Source organism: Pistacia vera, unplaced genomic scaffold, assembly GCF_008641045.1.
Source record: "Pistacia vera cultivar Batoury unplaced genomic scaffold, PisVer_v2 Contig52, whole genome shotgun sequence".
Lineage (NCBI taxonomy): Eukaryota > Viridiplantae > Streptophyta > Magnoliopsida > Sapindales > Anacardiaceae > Pistacia > Pistacia vera.
Genome location: NW_022196357.1, coordinates 573,515 through 582,815, shown reverse-complemented (window position 1 = coordinate 582,815; position 9,301 = coordinate 573,515).

Genomic DNA, 9,301 nt, shown 5'->3' with positions numbered 1-9,301 from the left:
TTAAATGATAATAAATTTAATAATTATAACATTACCTTATAAACATTAATTAGCATTACATTATAGTTATAATACTCAATTAAATTATAATATTATTATATTACATTATATTATGCACTTACTTAATTATAGCATTTATAGTTAAATGAACATAATTACTTAATTAGTTATGAATTTTAAACATTACATTATAACATTAGTAATTTACTATACTATTACATTACTTATTAAACGATTAAAAATTATTAATTATAACATTACTTTTATATTTGTAATATGATTACTTAATCAATTATAATATTCCATTATAAACATTAGTATATAATTAAATGATTTGAATTTAATTAATTAATATAAATTATGATTTATAGTATGATACTTAATTCATTATACTATTATGTGTAATCATATAATTAATATACATTACAATTAAATGATTACTTAATTGATTATGACTATATTATAAACATTAGTAATTTACTAATTTACATAATACTTAATCAATTATTATACATTATATTAATAATTTATGGTGATTATTTAATTAATTATAACATTCTATTATAAATAATATTACAATACTTAATTAAATGATTAACAATTCAAGTGTTGCTTAGAGATTACAGGTTATGAGTTACATTGGACACAAATGAATGAATAATGAAAATTTGTTAGGGGTGTATTTGTAAACTTATAAGGTGTTTTTGTTATTTTTTAAACTAAAAGGGGGGTAATTGATTTTTTACAGGGTACCCTGGAAAGGAACCGGAACCTGCATTTTAGGTTCCGGTTCCTTGAATTGAAGAACCTGCATTGTGCGGTTCCGGTTCCGGTTCTTTTTTTTGGGAACTTGCATTGTGCAGTGCCGGTTCCCCTGGAAAATGCAGGGTACCCGGAACCGCTCACCCCTAATTTCTACACCATTTTTGTTTACTCCCAAGTTCAGTTAATCGAGATTTTCTAGGATTAAATTATAATTTAGTTATGTCGTGTCATCGATGGACTGAACCTTTGGCAATTGACTATTATTATTAGGGTTGTTAACTACAGAGATGAGTGTGGGCAAATAGTAAATGCAGGATTTCTTTGGAAGGAGCTGGGGGCACCTCCACAGCCATTTTTAGTAGGGGTGTTTAAAAAAACCGGTTGAAATCAAAATTGATGGGTACTCTGGTTTTGGTTCCGATTCTGATTTCTATAGTTAGGAATCAAAATCAGAACCAGGAACCAAAAACCGAGACTAATATAAAATAAAATTAAATATTAGGGGGTTAAAAAAGTAATGTAAATACATTTATATTTATATTTCATAATATTTAAAGTAAATTGGTTTGACTTTTGAGAATCTACCTTTACAAAGTAATGGAGTTTGTAATTTTGAATACATTTATATTTATATTTCATAACATTTAAAGTAAGTTAATTTGACTTTTGAGAATCTACCTTTACAAAGTAATGGAGTTTGTAATTTTGAATTTATAATTTATAATTTTATTTTTGTTAACAAGTGTCAGGTGAGGGGTATTTGTAAGTTTTTAAGGGTTTTTTTGCCATTTTAAAAATTTTGGGGGGGTCATTATAATTTTATAGAGTACCCAGAACCTGAATCAGAACCGTTGTTACAGGTTGGGTACCTAGGAATCGAAACTGTCGGTTCCGATTTTGGTTCCAAATTTTAGGAAACTGTCGGTTTCGATTCCTTCAAAAAGTGCAGGGTACCCAGAACCAAACACCCTTAATTTTTAGTACGTAATCTTGTTCCTTACGTGTCCAGTTGTCTTCATTTATCTTTTATTACAGCCACCTTCCATTATTATTATTTCTTTTTGTGATTGGATGTCTAAGTCAGTTTGTTTGCACTTCAATTAATCTTTGAAATTCTGAAGTTGACAAATAGATAAATCTTTTTGAAATTCTGAAGTTGACAAATAGATAAATCTTTTCAGTGATCATCCCTATTAACAACTTAGATAAATTAAACTCAGAATCTCTTAAGTAATACATTCAGGATTCTTAGTTGACTTCGGTTCGGCCATCTAGTAACGATTCCACCCTCCATTATTGCTTCTGCTTATCCCTGTCAAGATAAATTAATTATATTATATATACTTGTAATAATCTCTCTTCGAATATATGATTTTGCGAATACTGAGATTGTTTGCACGTGCCTGGTATCCAGTTTTACAGGATTATATATAAGTCAAGCCTATGTAGATGCCATGTCCTTCTCATAAAGAGTGACCAAGAAAATGGGAAGTCTAAAAGAGTGCACCGGCACCACCGTCTCCGCCACCCAAGCCCTTCCTCTTCACACTCTTCATCCCCTACGTCGCACCTTATTCAACCGCGTGTTTGCCTCGGTTTACGCTTGTGCCATCCTAGCTCTTGTCTATCACCATGTACTAAAACTTTTCAACTGCACAAACGTAGCTTCTTTCTCTGTGACACTCTCTTTTTTACTCTCACCTGGTTGTCCCCCACAAATACGATACCAAATTGCATAGCTTCTTCGCCATTTTCATTTGCTCATATCCCGAACAGGACCCAGCTTTGCTCTCTTTCTGTTACATATTGACAAGATGTTTCTTTGCCATAATGATGAACTGTCTAGACCCGCTTTGACACTTGCATGTGCTTCTACTATAGGGATCCGTTTACCCTTCCTATGTTACCAAATGAAAGAGAGAGCAACTACTGCTAAATTTGAGCTTGCTTCATTGTACGGGGGAGAGTGATCACTAGCAGTCATAGCACTTTTGAGTGCTGAGGAATGCAAAACAGAGGGGTAAAGAGCACGGTTTTGTTCTCAGTATTTCGTCTCTTCAAGCATCACAGAATATGTTGCTTGGTATGCGTAAGAGCTTCAGACAGAATTAGTTAGGAATGGGTTTACTCCAGAAGATCTCAAGCTATACCAAATGCCATGTGCCAGGCATACTACATGCAGTCCTTGTGGCTTGGTTTGTATCCAATGGTGGCAAGGTTGCGTCCACTCATAAAAATGGAAAACGATTTGTTGAGACTGCAAGTGGTGCCAGAGTTAGATTGCACCTCATTCCATTAATTTCAAATTATCATTTAAGAAAACTGAGGATTGTCCATAGCAACGGTACAACAACCACTACTGCGTCTTATCTTCAAGAAAGAACCAGCAGCAGCCTTTGTTTCATTTAAAATGTTTTTTTTTTTTTTAAAGTATGGAATGGACGCCCGTCCAAACGTAAGGGACTGGCGTCCATCCTAATGGAGCCAATCCAAACTAAGGGGCCATCCAAAATTTATGGAGGCCTCCCAAAGGTTTTATTTTTTTTATTTCATATTTGGTTAAGGACAGGATCCCTATTTGCAGACGACGTCCATAACGGATGAAGGCCGTCCCTAATGTTTATAAATTTTTTTTATTGTATTTTAATCAGGGACGTTGTATATGGACGCCGTCCATATAATATGGAAGGGGTCCATGTGAGTAACGGCCATCAAATTGATGGATAGCCGTTCACTAGAAAAAAATTGTTAAAAAAATCAAAGGCGGGTTACACGTAGGCCGGTACACAATTCGTGCAAGTTTTTCGGTTCCGTAGTTTGTTGAAAATACACACCAAACATCATTACCATTGTTATGCTGAAAAAGTAGAGCTGAGTGGTGATAAAGCACTGTCAGCGTAAGCGGTCCGAGCTTAGGTAAGTCCTACAGCCATTCAGAAGCAGCACGTCGCATGCTGATCGAGCAGCATGGTCCTGCCAATGCAATGGTGCGCCAGACTGTGAAAGGCTGGAGAACGTTCCAGTGTCCAATCCCTGCACATGTCGCGTAAATCACTCGAGCAGGTGAGCAATGGGAGAAAGGAAGGATTTGCACAGCAATCTGACCCCAGATTCAATAATCATTTCTCAACTCATCACTATAAATGAGGGTTCCTCTCGTTTGTAGGATTAGCTAATATTCTCTCTGAAATAGCGATAAATATCCCTCTCTCTCTTGTAATCTCTTGTAAGTTGTAAGTCAGCTCGTGAACGCGACTGATCTCATATATTAATACGATACCAGTAGACGTAGGATACTTACAAGCATCTTAACCACTTTAAACAATGTTCTTCATCTTTTATTCAGTTCAATACCCCCAACACGTGTGTCTTCTGAGTCAGCTCAGCATTTCCCACATACATTTAGTTGGTGTCAAAATCATGCATCAACAACCATCAATCAGAATGAGTTGTCCCATCAATCAAAGTTCAACAAGAGTTAAAGGACAAAATAACATTAGTTATCAAAACCAAACCGATTAAGTGTTATTAAGAGCATTTATATCAATTCTATCATATTTTAAGATCAGGATTAAGAAGGGTCCTCACGTATCAAACAACTTGCAAAGACATTCATTACATTGGACTGAGCTATATAAATGAGCAACAATCTTCATCAAAGGGGGGTTGGACATAGAGAGAGACATACATTTGAGTTTTTAACCATTATTTCTCTGTAAACAAAACATACTTCATTTTTGTACGTCTTAAGCAATATCAGAAAAATAGTTAAGAGAATAATAAAATAAAGTAAAATAGGATTCTTTTAAGCATCGAACTACTATAAAAATCTCTCTTGTCAATCTTTTATTTACATTTCTTCAAAACATAATACATTCAGTGTAATTTCATAACACTTTATACGTACGAAGTTGTTGGTGTCAAAATCAAACATCAATAACTTATTATTGATGATTGCATGGATCAATCGACAATTGCTGTGTCGAGAAGTCTGTTTCAAATTAATTAAAGTGTTTAATTATTATTGTTTGGTCTATCATTGAACATACTACATCATAATCAACATAATCATCTTACGTTAATTTCATAACACTTTACATGTATGAAGTTGTTTGGTTCAAAATCAAACACTATACTTTATATGTTGATAGTTGCATGGATCGATCGATCAATGTGGGTGGAGAACTCTATTTCAAATTAATTAAGTAGTTTAATATTATTGTTCGGTCTCTATCATTCGGGAGAAACATTTAACCGGACCCAAATATGCAGAATGAAGAAAAGTGGTCCTCATTATTGGGTATTCCGAGAAATAAAAATCCAATCCTTTTGTTTTCCTGCATTAAACTAAAACTAAGAACGAGATCTATAATCCAGTGACTGGGAACTGTCATGATTTCTTACTTCAAGTAGATTTGTATGACTTCCACATTGAATCTTATTGCAAATCACTTAAATAATCCATAATTTCTCGAGAAGAAGAATAAAAAACTTGAATGGTTGAATGGTTCTGTGCCCAATTGGACTATTTGAACAATCAATTAAAAGTAACATGATATGCTGATACTTGATTTTGACACCTACTACTCACACTGAAGTGCTAAGTTGACATAAAATCACATGTGAATGGAAATGAAATAAATAATGGGAGATGATTTTTTAAGTGGTTCGGATGCTCAAAGCGAATCTACATCCACTTTTTTTTTATAAATGAGAAATACAATCAGGTCGCGAGTAGCAATCAGAAAATAGAAATACAGAGAGGGGAGTGAGTGTTTATGTTATTAGAATCCCGAAAAATGAGAGGGGAGCCTCTATTTATAGTAAGAGGTTTTGGTAATGATACAAGTCTCAAGGGCAAGTCCCGTACAATTCTTATCTTGCTTCCCATTGGCTAATTGCACATGAAATATCTTTAAATCACGCAGGCTTGGGCAGGTGGGTGACTTCCAGCCACTCATAGACCAAACCTTTACGCCAAATTGATGACAATCTTACTTCTTCCGTCCTTGGACGAGTGACAGTGCCTGGCGATACAAAATCTTTCTGACTCTATTAGTTCTCGTTGATGTAAGTTTGCATAGCCATGATTTTTTAGGCATAACATTTAATATAAAGTATGATTTGCGTAGGTGGCTAAATATATACATGATTTCTAGGGGTGAGCACGGGTAGCGGGTAGAACCGGAACGGGGGTAGAACCGGAACCGGAACCGGAACTTACCCAGAACCTACACTGTGGGGTAGGTTCGGCTCCAATTTTTGGAACCGCTACTGTGCGGTTCGGTTCCGGTTCTTGCATGTGGAGGAACCGGAACCGGAACCTGTAAAAAGGGTACCCTGTTTGGAACCTGTAGAGAGTACCCGGTTTGGAACCTGTTTTGGAACCTGTTTGGAACCTGTTTTGGAACCTGTTTGGAACTGTTTTGGACCTATTTGGAACTGCTTTGGAACCTGTTTTAGAACCTGTTTGGAACCTGTTTTTAGAACCTGGTAGAACCTATTTTGAAACTGAACTATAATGAATATTTGTGAAATGTAAATAACGGGGGAGTTTCTATTATTTTACATATAAAAAAATTTAAAATAGAAAAAGTTAAATTTTAGAATAACTAATAAATAAAATACGAATACAATTACGTATTACATATAAATTACACCATATTAAAAGCTTATTATATATATACATTAATATTAAAGTTTTGATCAATTAAGTGAATAATACATTATGTATGATTATATAAAATTATAACATACATAATAATAATTACTTAATTGATTATGTCATTATATTATAATATTAGTAATTACTAATTTACTTCATAAACATTAGCAAAAATTAATTATATGTAAGAAATTTAATTAATCATACATTACCTTATAAACATTTCAGTATAAACATTAATTAAACATTACATTATAGTTAAATAATACTCAATAATATAATATATTATTATTACTTTATATGATCACTTACTTAATAGCATTATATAGTTAAATGATTACATAATTACATAATTAGTTATGAATTTATAACATTACATTATAAACATTAGTAATTTACTAATTTACTATTATTAACATACTTAATTAAACGATTAAAAATTAATTATTATAACATTACTTATATATTTATAATATAATATTAATCAATTATAACATTCCATTAAACATTAGTATATTAATCAAATGATTTGAAATTTAATTAATTATAATAAAATTATAGATTCATAGTATGATTACTTAATTCATTATAACATTACATTATACTATTATAGATATCATATAATTAATATAACATTACATAATAAATGATTACTTAATTGATTATGAGTTATAATAATGTTTTAAACATTAGTAATTACTAATTACTACATAAACATTAACACAATACTTAATTAAATGATAAGAAATTTAATAATTATAACATTACCTATAAACATTTCATTATAAACATTAATTAAACATACATTATAGTTAAATATTACTCATTAAATTATAATATTATTATATTACATTATATATTATGATCACTTACTTAATTATAGCATTACATAGTTAAATGATACATAATTACTTAATTAGGTATGAATTTATAAACATTACATTATAAACATTAGTAATTTACTATATTATTACATTACTTAATTAAACGATTAAAAAACGATTAAAAAATTAATTAATTATAACATTATCTTATATATTTATAATATAATTAATTAATCAATTATAACATTCCATTATAAACATTAGTATATAATCAAATGATTTGAAATTTAATAATTATAATATTAAATTATAGATTTATAGTATGATTACTATTTCATTATAACATTACATTATTACTATATAGTATGATCATATAATTAATATAATATTACATAATTAAATGATTACTTAATTGATTATGAGTTATGATATATGTTTTAAACATTAGTAATTACTAATTACTACATAAACATTAGCACAATATTAATTAAATGATAATAAATTTATTAATTATAACATTACCTTATAAACATTAATTAAGCATTACATTATAGTTAATAATTACTCAATTAAATTATAAATTAATATTACATTATATTATGATCACTTACATATAGCATTAATAGTTAAATGATACATAATATTAATTAGTTATGAATTTATACATTACATTATAAACATTAGTAATTTACTATACTATTACATTACTAATTAAACGATTAAAAATTATTAATTATAACATTACTTTATATATTTGTAATATGATTACTTAATCAATTATATATTCCATTAAAACATTAGTATTAATTAAATGATTTGAAATTTAATTAATTATAATATTAAATATAGATTTATAGTATGATTACTTAATTCATTATACTATTATAGTGAATCATAAATTAAATAACATTACATAATAAATGATTACTTATTGATTATGACATTATATATAAACATTAGTAATTTACTAATTTACATAATACTATCAAAATTATTATAACATTATATTATAAATTTATGGTATGATTATTTAATTAATTTAACATTCTTAAATAATATACAATACTTAATAATGATAACAATTCAAGTGTTGCTTAGAGATGAAGCCATGTTCCTGAGAAGTGACAAAGGGAAAATGCCTACCAAAATTACTCTTATTTCAACATTTCTTGCAGGGGCTCTTTATGCAGCAGCTTCTCACATTTTTTAGTGACAATATTAAAGGCTTCCTTTTGTATTTTGCTTACTTTTTTACTTTCCATGCTGCAAAAATTTGTCCTTTAGAAATAATCATTGGAGCTCTATGGGGTATTTATCGATTAACAATAATTATATATTGTTGACTATACATATTATTGATGCATGATTTTGACACAAATTAAACGCATATGTGAAATATTGAGCTGACCCAGAAGACACACGTGAATGAGAGATTGAGAATGTAAATGGTGGCAAGACAATGTTTAAAGTGGTTCGGATACTTAAAAAAGCGAATTCTACATCCACTGATATTGTATTTATTTGTATTTATACTCGCTGACTCTGGAATATTAAGAGTACAAATGAGAGAGAGAGAGAGAGAGAGAGAGAGAGAGAGAGAGCTATTACAGAGCGAAATTATCTAATCAAGAATAAAAATTAGCAAATCCCAGAAACGGGAGAGAAACTCTCTATTTATGGTGGGATACATTGAGATAATCATTACTGAATCCGTAAAAAAGGGTCAGGTATCGTGCAAATCCTCCTTTGCGTCTCGTTATCCACCTACTCGTGTGATTTCCTCGCCTTATGCAGAGATTGGACACGTGGATGACCTCCAGCTTTTCATCAGTCTGACGCGTACCCACTGCACTAGCAGGAGCATGCTGCTCACGCCAGTATGTGACGTGGTTGCGTCTGAATGGCTGCAGGATCTGCCTAGATCCTGACCACTTTGCTGACTAGGCTCTACGTCAGCCTTACTTTTTCGGGTATAACATATATATTCTAATGAAAGATTGTATAATTACCACCTGGGTTGGGTGCTACAGGGAAGCAGATAAAAGTA